This window comes from Dermacentor andersoni, chromosome 7 (genome assembly GCF_023375885.2).
Source record: "Dermacentor andersoni chromosome 7, qqDerAnde1_hic_scaffold, whole genome shotgun sequence".
Lineage (NCBI taxonomy): Eukaryota > Metazoa > Arthropoda > Arachnida > Ixodida > Ixodidae > Dermacentor > Dermacentor andersoni.
The window spans coordinates 7,905,480-7,920,487 of record NC_092820.1 but is presented as its reverse complement, the minus strand read 5'-3'; the positions used below and the strand labels follow the sequence as shown (position 1 = coordinate 7,920,487).

The window sequence follows — 15,008 nt, the reverse complement described above, 5'->3', positions numbered from 1 at the left end:
CGCCCCCCTGCACGTCATTGTAGTTGCCTTGGTGGGCTCTCTGCGAGGCGACCAGCTGGAAGCTGCGACGGCGGTTGCTGTGGGACGTGAACGAGGTCGTCATCTTGTCGACCAGTAAGCACGCGCACCGCTTGTTTGTTTTTCCGCACGACTACTGCAGCACTCAGCTACCCCGGGCAACGCTAGTGCGCATGCGTCGCTCCGTAAAGCAGGCTGCCGCTCAACGTAAAAGTGCCTGCCTCGCCCGCCTTATCGTCATAGTAGTCGCTTTGGGCTGCTCTCTGGGAGGCGAAGAGCTGGCAGCTGCGATGGCGGTTGAAGCGGGACGTGAACGATGTCGTCACCTTTTCGAACAATAAACAAGCGTAACGCTTGTTTTTTTTTCCGCAAGACTCCTGCCGCACACAGCTACCCCGGGCAACGCTAGTGCGCATGCGTCGCTACTTGCTGCGGGCTGCTCTCAGCGTAAATGTCCCTGCCTCGCCCCCCTGCTCGTTATAGTAATCCCTTTGGACTGCTCTCTGCGAGGGGACAAGCTGACAGCTGCGACGGCGGTGCTTGCGGCGGTTTTAGCTAAGATGCGCAGAGGTACAGCTCTGGGCCGTGATCGCATAACAGTGAAACTATTGGCGAATCTTGGCGAAACTATTGGGACTCGGCCTGCCTTCACTTGCTTGAGTACATTAATCAGATCTTGGACGGGCGTCCACTCCCTCCCGATTGGAAGACCTCCTAGGTCACTTTCATCCCTAAGCCAAGCAAGACCGTAAATACCGACAACTTAAGGCCCATCTTACTGACTTCGTGTGCGGGCAAACTTATGAAGAAGATGGTTCGGGATCGCCTCTCTCCGTACACGGAGGCTAAGGGCCTCTTTGCAGACACCATGTTTGGTTTCCGCCCGCATATGTCTGCACAGGACGTCCTACTCCAACTACATCGCGACATAATATGACCCACGGCCATGCGCCACAACGACAAGGCTATCCTTGCGCTGGATCTTAAGGGGGCCTTTGACAACGTTCGTCACGGAAACATCCTGGCAAATCTGAGCACCACGGATTGCGAGCACAAGGCATTCGCCTATGTCAGAGATTTCCTCTGGAAGCGTCAGGCCCTCCTTAGGATCGAGGATGAGGAATATGGCCAATACACCATGGGAACACGGGGCACTCCCCAAGGAGCGGTCTTGTCGCCACTCCTTTGCAACATTGCCATGATGCAGCTTCCACAACAATTGGCCCGGGTGGAAGGCATCCAACACGCAGTTTACGCGGATGACATACCAATTTGGACTACCGAAGGGAGCGTTGGGGAAATGGAGGACCGCCTCCAGCGGGCCGCCTCCATCGTCGATAGGTATGCTATCCACTGTGGTCTCCAATGCGCTCCTCCGAAATCGGAACTTCTTCATAATTAAAACCAATCCCAAAGACAACACGAGTTTGCATCTCTTTCTGATGGGAGGTCCTATTAGAGAGGTCGAGGAGATCCGGATCCTAGGTCTGTTCATCCATCACAGACTCAGCCCGGAATCCTCTATCGACAATCTCAAACGCATAGGCGAACAGGTCGGACGTATGATCCACCGCGTTCCCAACAAACGCGGCGGGTTGCGGGGCAGGGACGCGCTTCGGCTCGCCCATGCCTTCGTAACCAGCAGGATCCTATACTCCGCACCCTACCTTCGAACCACAAACAAGCACGATGAACGCATCGACGCCATCATAAGGAAGGTTACAAAGCGAGCTTTGGACCTCCCGGTGGCTACCTGCAACACTAAGTTGTTGGCTCTAGGTGTGCTTAACTACTACCAGGAGTTGAAGGAGGCCCACCTTGTGAACTAATACACGCGACTCTCGCAGACGGTGTCCGGGCGCCACTTGCTAGGCCGCTTGCACATACAACACGAGTGCATTCCAGAGGAGGCATGCAGGCTTCCGGAGCTCTGGCGTCACAAGCTCTGGGTCCCTCCACTCCCGCGCAACATGGACACGCAGACACATGAAGGCACACGAAAGGCGCGCGCTCGGGCTCTCGAACACCAGTATGGATTAAAGCAGGGTGTATATGTATACTACGTTGATGTGGCAGGGCCATCGCCCACTGGATTCTACACGGTTGCCGTAGTTCACCCGGACCAACGAGTTAACGGACTTTCCTACCGCGATTTCAACTCCGCGCAGGCCGAGGAGGTTGCTATAGCACTTGCCGCCTCGGACACGAATTCGAAGGTAATCACCACAGATTCGCGCAGAGCCAGTGAGCACTACCTGGTGGGCGAGGTATCACGTTTAGCCTACTGCATTTTACAGCGAGCCGTGAGGGAATCGCACCCCTCAGCCAAACGCATTATTTGGACTCCCGGCCACCAGGGCCTTAGAGGTAACGATGCTGCAGACGCGGCCGCCCGAGCGCTTACCCAACGGGCACCTCAACCAGACTCTTCCGGCTCAGAGATTAGACAACTGCTTTTGCGGTTCACGGAAATTCTGACAGACTATTGCGAACGTCATCGGCTTTTCCCGGTCGCTGCTAAGGGCCTGAGTACGGCCGATGAACGAACACTGCGGCGCCTGCAGACAAACACCCTGTTGTGTCCTGCAATAGCAAAACATTTTGACCAAAAAGTTGATGGGCGATGCGCTCACTGTGGGGAAGTCTCCGGTAACTTTCACGTGGTGTGGGCACGTCAGATGAATCCGTCCCTTCCCCCCAACCCTTACCCCACTATAGAGGCATGGGAGGCAGCCCTACTCAATTGCTCGGCGCTGGAGTCCCAAAGGGCTCTAGTCCAACGGGCGCGAGTAGCAGCTTCATCCAGTGGGGTCCCAGAATAAGGACTCCACCTATGTTAAGGGCCATGTTTGGCCTGCAAACTCTAAATCCGTTGAATAAACGTTTTTCATCCATCCATCCATCCACGCCAACGACATCGTCTCTTGGTCGACCGGTGAGCTCGCGCACCGCTTTTTCTTTTCGCAAGACTGCAGCAGCACTCAGCTATCCCGGGCAACGCTAGTGCGCGTGCGTCGCTACTTCCTGCGGGCTGCCGCTCAACGTAAAGTGCCTGCCCCGTCCCTTGCTCATCATAGTAGTCGTGTTGGGCTGCTCTCTGCTAGGCGACTTGCTGGCAGCTGCGACGACGGTTGCTGCGGGACGTAGACGACGTCGTGTCCATGTCGACCAGAAAGCACGCGCACCGCTTTTTCTTTCCGCAAGACTACAGCAGCACTCAGCTACCCCGGGCAACGCTAGTGTGCGACCGTCGCTACTTACTGCGGGCTGGCGTCCAACGTAAAATTGCCCGCCTCTCCCCCTGCTCGCCATAATAGTCGCTTTGGGCTGCATTCTGCGAGGCGACAAGCTGGCAGCTGCGAAAGCGGTTGCAGCGGGACGTGGACGACGTCGTCTCTTTGTCGAGCAGTAAGCACGCGCAACGCTTTTCTTTTCCGCAGGACTACTGCAGCACTCAGCTACCCCGGGCAACGCTAGTGCGCGAGCGTCGCTATTTGCTGCGGGCTGCCGCTCAACGTAAAAGTTTTTTCCTCACCCTGCTCGTCATATAAGTCGCCTTGGGCTGCATACTGCGAGGCGCCAAGCTGGCAGCTGCGACAGCGGTTGCTGCTGGACGTGAACGGCGTCATCTCCTCGTCGACCAGTAAGCCGCCCACCACTTTATTTTTCCGCAGGACTACTGCAGCACTCAGCTACCCCGGGCAACGCTAGTGCGCGAGCGTCGCTACTTACTGCGGGCTGGCGTTCAACGTAAAAGTGCCTGCCTCGCCCCCTGCTCGCCATAGTAGTCGCTTTGCGCTACTCTCTGCGAGGCGACAAGCTAGCAGCTGCCACGGCGGTTGTTGCGGGACGTGAACGATGTCGTATCCTTGTCGACCAGCAAGCACGCGCACCGTGTTTTTTTTTCTGCAAGACTACTGCAGCCCTCAGCTACCCCGGGCAACGCTAGTGCGCGTGCGTCGCTACTTCCTGCGGGCTGCCGCTCAACGTAAAAGTTCTTCGCTCACCCTGCTCGGCATAGTAGTCGCTTTGGGCTGCATTCTGCGAGGCGACAAGCTGGCAGCTGCGACAGCGGTTGCTGCGGGACGTGGACGATGTCGTCTCCTTGCCGAGCAGTAAGCACGCGCACCGCTTTTTTTTCCGCAAGGCTACTGCAGCACTCAGCTTCCCAGGGCAACGCTAGTGCGCGAGCGTGGCTGCTTGCTGCGGGCTGCCGCTCAACGTAAAAGTTCTTGCCTCACCCTGCTCGTCATAGTAGTCGCTTTGGGCTGCATTCTGCTAGGCGACATGCTGGCAGCTGCGAAAGCGGTTGCTGCGGGACGTGGACGACGTCGTCTCCTTGTCGAGCAGTAAGCAAGCGCACTGCTTTTTTTTCGCAAGACTACTACAGCACTCAGCTACCACGGGCCATACTAGTGCGGGTGCGTCGCTACTTGCGGCGGGCTGCCGCGCAACGTAAAAGTGCCTGCTTCGCCCCCTTCTCGTCATAGTATTCGCTTTGGGCTGCCCTCTGCGAGGCGACAAGCTGGCAGCTGTCACGGCGGTTGCTGCGGGACATGGACGACGTCGTCTCCTTGTCGGCCAGTAAGCACGCGTACCGGTTTTTCCGCCCGCAAGACAACTGCAGCACTCAGCTGCCCAGGGCTACGCTAGTTCGCCTGCGTCGCTAGGGCAGTCAGGCCGCGGGGTTAACGATTGCCTTAGAGAACATGAGCGATGCATACCAACTGCCACATGTTCCCATTTGGCTCAGCATTGTAAAATATGCAAGTACAAACCCATGTTTCGTGATACCACGATTTTGAAAAAGAGCCGTGACACCACCGCCCGAGAGTTATCGGAAGCATTCTTCATTCAGTCATTGGGGTCACAGTGCATTAGTGTGGCTTCCTTAACCTTGTACAGCGCTGAATATGGTTTTTTGGATTCTGTCGCATAAGTGCGCTTTCGTGATCGGATGTTTGGTGGCTTCACCACATGGTGCTTGCTCACTGCGCATGTTCCTCTAGTTTCAGCCGTCTATAAAGGAGTGACGCAATAAAATGATGTCAGTTGAGAGTAGCGCCTTGTCGTGGTCGCCTTTCTTGTGTCTGTTGTTTTGCGCTAAACAAAGTATTCATGGATTCGCACCAACTAGCCCGCCAACGCCTTGTGCTGAACTATTTCGGCACCTCGTTTCCAAGTCACACCACCGCGACCACCTGGCCCACCTCAAGCACACCCCCACACAACAAAAAAGAAAAGACGCTGTTATCAAGAGCCTGGAAGCCAAGTATCTGCCGGAAACGCCAACGGAAACCTACCCACCGTACTCAGCACACAAGATGTCATGCTACAACGCAAACAAGAAATCATTGGCAAGAAGGCACAAGACAGCAAAGAAATTGGCTCGATTTAAAAGCGGATTCGACAAAGTCAAACACTTAGCCATATTATCACAAATATCAAGACTCCAACATGGGCAAAACGAGCTACAATTACATCCTAGACTTCTTGATCAACCGCACAGCGGAATTGCACGCCTGAGACCTCAAGCTCCCCGAAAGCGAGCTCTGCAGCACGGGTACCCCGCAGGGTTCGGTTACCTTGTCAACCTCTTCATGATCGGCGTAACGAGGGCAGTAGCGGGGACCGGCGTCCGGCATGCGATCAACGACGACCACATTACCCTGCGGGCGGCCGGCGGCACCGAAGCCAGCATCGCGTAACAGCTGCAAGCGGCGTCTACCAGCATCAAGCAGCACCTTGACGGCACCGGCCTAATTTGCTTGCCTGCCAAATCCGAGCTGTTCGTCCTCACACCACAACGACCGGGACGGAAACGCGCTCCCACTCAGGAGTGCAATCACATAAAGATGGTGAGTGCATCAGGGCAACGCATCCCGTAGTTCCCAAGATCAGGGTCCTGGGTCTGCAACTCAACAAGAGCGGCCGCAACGACGAGACCGTCAACAAGCTTACCACCAAGGCAACGGACGCCGTCCGGCTCACACACCGAGTCTCGACCTGATGGGCGGGCATGCGTGAAGACAGTCTCGCGCGCCTTGCCCAGCCATCATCATCATCATCAGCAGCAGCAGCAGCAGCAGCAGCAGCCTGGTTACGCCCACTGCAGGGCAAAGGTGTCTACCATACTTCTCCAACTACCCCGGTCATGTACTAATTGTGGCCATGTCGTCCCTGCAAACTTCTTAATATCATCAGCCCACCTAACAATCTGCCGAGCCCTGCTACGCTTTCCTTCCCTTGAAATCCACTCCGTAACCCTTAATGACGATCGGTTATCTTCCCTCCTCATTACATGTCCTGCCCGTGCCTATTTCTTCTTCTTGATTTCAACTACGATATCATTAACTCGCGTTTGTTTCCTCCCCAATCTGCACATTTCTTATCCCTTAACGTTACACCCATCATTCTTCTTTCCATAGCTCGTTGCGTCGTCCTCAAATTAACTAGAACCCTTTTCGTAAGCCTCTAGATTTCTGCCTTGTACGTGAGTACTGGTAAGACACAGCTGTTATACACTTTTCTCTTGAGGGATACTGGCAACCTGCTGTTCATGATCTGAGAATGCCTGCCAAACGCGCCCCAGCCCATTCTTATCCTTCTGATTATTTCAGTCTCATGATCCGGATCCGCGCTCACTACCTGCACTAAGTAGATGTATTCCCTTACAACTTCCAGTGCCTCGCTACCTATGATAAACTGCTGTTCTCTTCCGAGACTGTTAAACATTACTTTAGTTTTCTGCAGTATAATTTTTAGACCCATCCTTCAGGTCTCTCCAGGTCAGTCCCCTGAGTTACTAAGCAAGGCAATATCATCAGCAAATCGCAAGTTACTAAGGTATTCTCCATTAACTCTTATCCCCAATTCTTCCCAATCCAGGTCTCTGAATACCTCCTGCAAACACGCTTTGAATTGCATTGGAGAGATCGTATCTCCCTGCTGGACGCCTTTCTTTATTGGGATTTTGTTGCTTTCTTTATGGAGGACTATATATATATATATACGGTCGCTGTGGAGCCGCTTGTCCAGTCATTCGTGATCAATCGCATCACCTACTTTGCGGCCTACCTATACTGGGAGGTCACTGAAAGGACCAAGATCTACACGCTGATCAGATGGGCTTACAAGGCGGCGCTGGGCTTAATGCGCTGGGCGCATTGTGCCGTCGTCTCCCTTCCGCCCTAGTTTGCTGGCGCTAAATATGCTTTCAGTTTACCAACACGTCCAACAAATGACAATGCTGCAAGTAAATGGAATCCACCAATACGACTCGGCTCCTACAGCTCGGCGCCCATAACACCCTCGAAGAAATAGCCAAGGCGCAGTTTACCGCGCTAATGGAGCGCGTCTACCACTAAGATGGGCCGCAGTATACTGACGTCCCTGGGTTACAACACCCAAGCTCCCAGCCGGCAACCATGCGAGATCAACGAGGAGGTGCGGGCCCACATCTCTGTGAACCCCATCCCGACGAACATGCACCCCAACTACAACCGAGAACGGCGGCAGGTGCGGGCCACGGCCCTCACCGAACAACACGCCCAAGAACCGCACGCTCGGTACATGGACGCAGCGGAATACAAGCGGGAGGGCTACGTGGCAGTGTTCGTTGTGGCGGCTACCGGCATCAAGACAGTGGCAGCGAGCGTGCGGTGCACAGACGCCACAGACGCCGAGGAGGTTGCTATCGCTCTGGTGATCTCCGAGGCCGAGTGTCACACCGTGCTCAGTGACTCGAGGAACGCCGTGCACATTGCCAAGGCGCGAGTAAGCGTGCCGGCGGCGGCCATCATCGGCGAGCCCCAGGCCAGCTCCATGGCCGCGCCAGCACCATCCGCATACACTGGTTCCCGGTGCATGCCGGTGAGCTAGCATCCTCACCGAACCACAATGAGATCGCCAATTCGGCGGCGCGAGCGCTTACCTTCCGCGCCCGCCGAGAGTGATCGTTCCATGTGGTTGTTCGAAACCAAGGACCAAGTCACCAGTTATGGCTAACTTACCAAGTGTTATCGCTTAGCTCGACGGACAATGCCGCCTCTCCACCCGGCACTCGCCCGGGAGGAGGCCTTCATCTTAGGGCAGATACAGAGCGGGTCCCTCATCGCCCTGGCAGCGCTAGACGTGCTTCACCCAGAACTTCATCCCAGTGATGTGTGCAGTGTTTGTGCAGGGGGTCCGGCGGACCAATGGCACATCATGTGGGACAGTGCCAGGCTCCCGACCAAAGCTACCTCCAGGACATACCCGCCCGAACTTCAAAGAGCAGTGCAGTCTACAGACGAGGACACTCAACTATGGGCCGTCCAGCAGGCCCGGGCTGCGATCGAAAAGCACAAGCCTCATAACCCAGCACAAACGGGCCGAAGTGGGGTAATGCAGAGTAGGGCGTAACCCCGGGTCGACGCTTGGCCAGCGTCATGACGCGTTAAACCGTCGGTTGCTGGACTTTAATAAAGTTATTCCTATCCTATCCTTTCATTTCTTTAATTCAGTGAGTAAGTACAAGTGATTACCCCTATGTTTTATCTGGTATCTTTGATTGTTGGCTTCTCATATAATTACTAAAACCGTGCCCCTCAGTTAACCCCCTTTCTTCTCGTTCTTAAATAACGAGGGTCTCAAATCCCGCAACATTAATGCCTTCAGGTAGCATGTGCGGGCTTATGGACCTGTTGCCTTCACCCAGAAAAGATCACGTAGTCGTGACGCCTGCGGCAGAAAGGATGTGCTACATCCACCGCCAAGGTTTGTGAGTGGTGGCGCTGGCGAACACTCCCAAGGTTGGTTCTAGTAGTAACGCAAAAATACCCAAGAAAGTGGATGGCGAAACCGCGCAGCGGTAGGTCAATTGGTCAGAGCATCGCACGCGTAATTGAAGACATGGGATCATTCCCCACCTGCAGCAAGTGGTTTTTTCATTGTCCACTTCCGTTGCCATAAATTTATCATTTCTTTAATTCAATTAATAAGTACAAGTAATTTGCCCTATGTTTTCCCTGATGCCTTTGTTTGTTGGCTTCTCGTGGTGTGGCACGTTCGTTTTTCGCGCACACAGGACGGTCGACATAGAATTCGGCATACATTGCCAACGACATTAAATCACTATGACACACTAAATATTGACATCACAACGTTAGCGAAGAAAGACATAAAAAGTTTATAGTTCTATGCAATAAAAAAATAAAATAAAAAAACTTAGCCTTTCAAGTTCATGTCCTAGGAGAGGCGCGTTTCACTGTAATGCAATCTAGGATTCATTTCGTGTCTGGTACAGTGCTTTTTATGAAGGTTTAGTAATGCTAAATGTGTTTCGTCTCCACTGCTCATGGGTGGCTGGAGCCCAGTGAGGTTGCAGTGCAGCAGCATTTTCTTCGGCCACGTTTTTTGCCTTGTAAAGTTGAGAAATAAAGTTGCTTTCTTTGATTGATTGACTGATATGATTATACACACACACATATATATATATATGGATATATATATATATATATATATATATATATATATATATATATATATATATATATATATATATAAGCAGAAAAAAAGCAGTTCTGGGACCGGGTCAGTATTCACAGTGAAGCAGACGCGCGTATGAAGCGGTCTGCTTCACTGTATATATATATATATACACTTCGCCACAGTCGGGTGAAGACTTAATTGGAGGTGATGAAGTGACCATGAGAGCAACACTTAACGCTTTGAGAACGACTAGATGGCAACCTGAGTACGATGACGGCATGACAAGAATTGGATGATGAAGCTGGAGAGACGGCGATCGAAGGACTACGACGGCATGTAAATGACGGTATGACGACGAATGCATAATCAGTGTATAACGATGATGTCATCACGAAGAAGGCGTGATGGGAGCTCGATGACGTAGCTGGAAAGACGACGATTTAATGGCCACAACGGCATCATTACCGCGAGCACATAACTAGTGCCGAAGTCATTAGATTGCTTGGGACACTGGGTCGGCGTGAAACGCTTCATGACAACGGCATGACGATGACGAAACTGCGGTTATGGTGATGGAATTGCTACCGCAGCAGCCGAACGGTACTCTTTGACGAATGCAACATGAATGTATGACGAGGACAGTGTGAGGACGACGGCATGACGAGAGTCGGGTGACGAAGCGGAATGTCGAGGATGCAATGGCCACGATGGCATCACGCCCACGAGCACATATTCTGTGGCTAAATCTAGGGTCACTCGCTTGGAACAAGAAGATGAATGGATGAATGGAGTCAAAAAGTCGGGAGAAGGCAAAGTATGATAATCCTATTAAAAGAAACGCTGCTTGTCGCACATCTAAGTCGTCGATTTGCACTATAATGTCCCCGTCACGCAAAAGGTCTGATCGTTGCCAGCGCAAGGTTATTACGGAAGCTTCCATGAGGTTGATGGTCGAAGGCGTGTGCACCGTTCCCAGAGCAGCTATCCGTCCTGGTGGGCCGTTTCGTGGCTGACAGGGATGCGGCAAAAAGAGCAGAGGGTCACAAGTTCTTGCTCGGTGGAAACGGATGGTGGATCGGTTGAGGGCATGCCCATTTTGGTCAGCTAGGAGAAAAGTGGAAGGTCTTCGTTCAGTCGGGTTCAACATCTTGTGGCAATCGAGAGAAAGCACTTTATTTGCACTTGTAAGAGAGTGTGCGTGATCGGGGTGAGACGCAGCTCCCCCTTTCGCCGTCTACCTCCCCTCTAGACCTCAGCCGAAATCAGTTGGCTTCCGGTGGCGGCCCGGGCTTGACTCGTTTATGGGCTTGTTCTTCCTGGCTATGGAGGGAGGATTCCCATGACTCTTTGTTCCCATGTAGACCATTTAACGCTGGGCAAGCCAAGAGCATGTGATTTAGGGACGCTATGCCTTCACAGTTTTGCATTTCGAAGAGTGCACCTAAGGGTATACGTATTTGTGAAGGGTATACGGATTTGGGAGGAACCCGTTTGCAGTTTTCGCCAGATTACTTCTTCCTTTTTTGTGAGAGATTTATGGGCGGAAGGAGGGTTCTCCTGCCCATTCTACAGTATTCTAGAATTTATCGATATGTGGTTCAGTCTCGCTTTTTGTAGAGGGAGTAGTCTGTCTGCGCTGGGGCCCTGTGTGTGAGTCCTCGGGCGACCTCGTTGCGATCTTGTTCCCTGTGAGTCCACTCTAGGCAGTAGCTCATTTTAGTCTAATTATGTCATTGGGTACGTTCTCCTTGCCTGCTTGCAGAATTTCCCAGCCTCTTTGGACACCTTACCGGTGTCATTGGCTTTGTTGGCAGTTTTAGAATCGGTGATAATGATTCTGTTTGATGGGTTTGTGATTGCCAGGGTGATCGCCACCATCTCTGCCTCCCCTAGTGAAGAGTGTCTCACGCTACAGCTCGAGATTAGCTCGCCTTTGTCGCTGACAATCACTGCAGCGTAGTGCCCTTCTGGGTACTTTGCCGTATTGGGGTACACTACCCCTTGTTTTTGTAGGCGTGAGCTTTGGAGTCTTTGAAATCTGCTTCTCCTGCGTTCCTCGTTGTGTATGGGGTGCATGTTTCTTGGGATGGAGGGCATTCTTAACCTGTTGGTAATTTTATTGGGTATGGCGGTTACCCCTTCTCGCGATTCTGGGCTCTGGTAGCCTAGTTTCCTAAGGATATTTCTGCCCATTTTGCTGCCAGTTAGTTTGACATATTATGCCATGAGTTTCCCCTCGCACGTTTCCTCTAGGGTGTTTGACACTCCTAGGTTGAGGATCGTCTCGGTTGATGTGCACGGTGGTAACCCTAGGGCGGTTTTGACACCTTTCCTGATGAGGATGTCTGCTTTGTCTCTCTCTGCTTTAGTTTCCTTTAGGTACGGGTTAGCGTAGGTGATTCTTCTAATAATTAAAGAGTGTACAAGCCTAAGTAGGTTCGCCTCCTTCATCTCCGCGATATTTGTTTGCTATCCTCTTGAGAAGCCTTCAACTTTGGTCGGTCGTGGCTTCTAGTCTGTTTATCGTTTCGGTATTTCTGCCATTTTCTTGTATCCACATACCCAGTATCCTAATCTTCTCCACCCTTATGACCTGGGTGTTGTTGACCACGAGCTGGACATTGACCTGCTGCTTGCTCATGATTAGCATGTCCAATTTTTCTAGCGAGCATTTTCGCCCTATGAATCTCAGATAGCTTTCCGTTTCCCAGATTGCCCTTTGTAGGGTGTCTTCTATTTGGCCATCGCTCCCGTCTCTGTCGACCCAAAGGGTGAGGTCGTCAGCATAGAGTGGCAGAGGCTGTCTAGTGTTCTGAATTTTTCTGGCAGCACGATTACTGCAGTTTTAAAAAGTGTAGGGGATAGCACCGATCCCTGCGGTGTTCCCTTGTTCCCTAGCTTAATGCTTTCTCTTATTGTTCACCTTTCGGTCCGTGAGGAAGCTTTTGATATAGTTGCATAGCTTGCTTCCTGCATTTAGGTGTTCAGGTGTTACTGGATCGCTTGGTGTTTGACGTTGTCAAACGCTTTGGCGACGTCTAGTCCCACTATGACTCTCGAGTCGCTAGTCTTCCTTTCCAATACTTGCTCTTTGAAGTATAGCATGGCGTCGTTTGTGGATAGTTGTTGTCTGAATCCAACCATGCTCTCTGGGTAGAGTTCCTTACTTTCCAAGTATCCCTTGAACCTGTTCTGTATGACGTGCTCCATGAGCTAGCTTACACAGGAGGTTAACGATATTCGCATAAAGTTCTCTAGTTTTAGTTATTTCCTTGGTGTGGGAATAAGGACTAGATCTGCATTCTTCCACTCCCCGGGTATGTCCCCCCGCTCCCAACACTTTTGCATGAATGCCGTTAGTTGCTGCAGGGAGTCGTCATCGAGATTTCTAGGGATAGTGTTGTTGACCCCATCTGGGCGAACCGCAGTTTTTCCTCTGAGCTTGTTTAAGGCAGCTTGGACCTCTCTTATGGTGATTGGTTGGTCTAGCTAGTCATTGTTTTCGCCGCTATAGTCGCGGAATGCTTTGGTGTTTCTTTCTCCTATGTACCTCTCTTTTACCTGGTTGATCATATCCTTCTCCGACGCCTGGAAATTGCATGTTAGTCTTTGCATCTTTCTCCTGGTCTCAGCTCTGGTGTTGTCTGGGTCCAGGAGGTGTCCCAGTACTTTCCAGGTGGTGACGGAGCTTAATTGCTCGTCTGGTCTATCGCAGATGGCAAGGTTTCTTCTCCTGACGTGCCACTGGTTTTAGACATGAGCGAGTAGTGGGTACGGCTTAGGAGATGAACATGAGGGGTTAGAAGGGATGGAACATGCCACAAGTGATTATATAACAATCGTTATTGAGTCTGTTCGATGTTTATAAATGATGTCATCACGGTAAATAAATGTTCATCATCAATCAAATGTTCATTGGTTATAACTTATGATGACTAATACCCAAATGATGCAAGGCAGCTTCCCTCGTATATACTTAACGGCTTACTCCAGGATCGCTTTAATTAGCTCCACACTAACGTAATTATATCAAGAGATGCTGGAATCATTAGAATGGTCCTTTTTTTGTTGGGTTTCTCGACTTTACTTCAATATTCGTAGCAGAATTCCTAGCTGTTGTCCTAGCTTTGCGTAAGCTACAATCTTCCAGGACAACCGTGGTAATATTCACAGGCTCTTTATCACTGCGCACCTCACTCACTGGTGCTGGCGAGTCTTAAAAACTTTGTACTCACTGGCTCCATTTCATTTGCGGAGTTTACGATTAATATGGGTACCTAGGCACAAAGGCATATTTACGAATGAAGCGGCAGACAGCTTGGCCAAGGCGGCCTGGTGCTTACCCTTCTTCCTACGACCGGTTTTATAACGTCTGTCAGGTTTACAAGATACATTCCTTTAACATCAAAATCAAATCTTAAATCATCCTCAGAACTACACCACTTACAATTCCCTTGGGACCGAAAATCTTGCAAAACTAGAGACTGCGTTGTAGAGTCCCATCCCTAAATTTGTACATGCACTGATCTGGTCTGGCAATACCCCCTTTGTACCATTTTTGCAATTTATTAGAGACGATGGGATACTACTTACTGGAATGCCGGCGTTTCTTCCACCTGAGAAAAATGACATTGGAAATTGCGGTGCGACAGCTCGGCCGGCCATTGAACACTCCGGAACTGCTGTCTTTCGGAGCGTGTGTGATTGGGTAGTCACACAGGAATGTATGCATCGCCTTCGAAAAATTCATTATTGAATCAAACCGATTTCATTGTTGACCGTATTAGGCATTTCATTCCACCGTTATTGCCTCATTTATATCATATATACTTTTCTTCCTCTTGATTGAATGACAGTCTACTCAATCGTTTTCAACTTTACTTGCTTGAATTCATGCAACGAAATGATACATTTATAAATTTAATATGAGAACACATATGTAAAGTCTCCCTGACTCTTGGCCAATCCCCGTGAGTGGGTATGCCAAGGCTCACGGTCATCAAGGTAATCATCAGCATCATCATCATCAGATCAAGTGACGTTACGTACAAATAAAACCCCTGTCCTCGTAACTGCGCTTGGTGATGCCACAGTTAATGATCTACGAACGCGACATTCAATGGGTCAACCGACTCAACACAAGGCTCCAGACTACCTCAACTCCGTTCCTACTACCTCTGCAACCGGTCAGGTACCTTTCCATTGGTGTAGGAACTACAGGTACCATTACGCTACCACAGGTACGGCTCGTCGATCCCACGTTATGTTTCATACAAGCTGAGAACAAGTTCGGCAGTCATCGCGTCACGTCGAAGTTTAGCAAGTATGGACTCGTGCTTGAAGCTTTCTCGCTACCGGCCATGGCCAAGATACGCGCCATCCTCGTGCAGCCTCATTAGGAAACGCCATATACGACAATCAACGAGGTTCTTCTTCGACGTCTTGTCCCGCCTGTGCATCAACGTATTCAGCAGCTCCTGAACAACGAAGAGGTCGATGTCCAAGTCAGTGTCTAGCTA

At 51.2% G+C, this 15,008-nt stretch overlaps 1 pseudogene; it reads left to right on the top strand.

Annotated features, from left to right (window-relative positions):
• Nucleotides 1–964: 964 nt before the first annotated feature.
• Nucleotides 965–2,840, top strand: LOC126535654 (uncharacterized; annotated as a pseudogene).
• The last annotated feature ends 12,168 nt before the right edge of the window (nucleotides 2,841–15,008 follow it).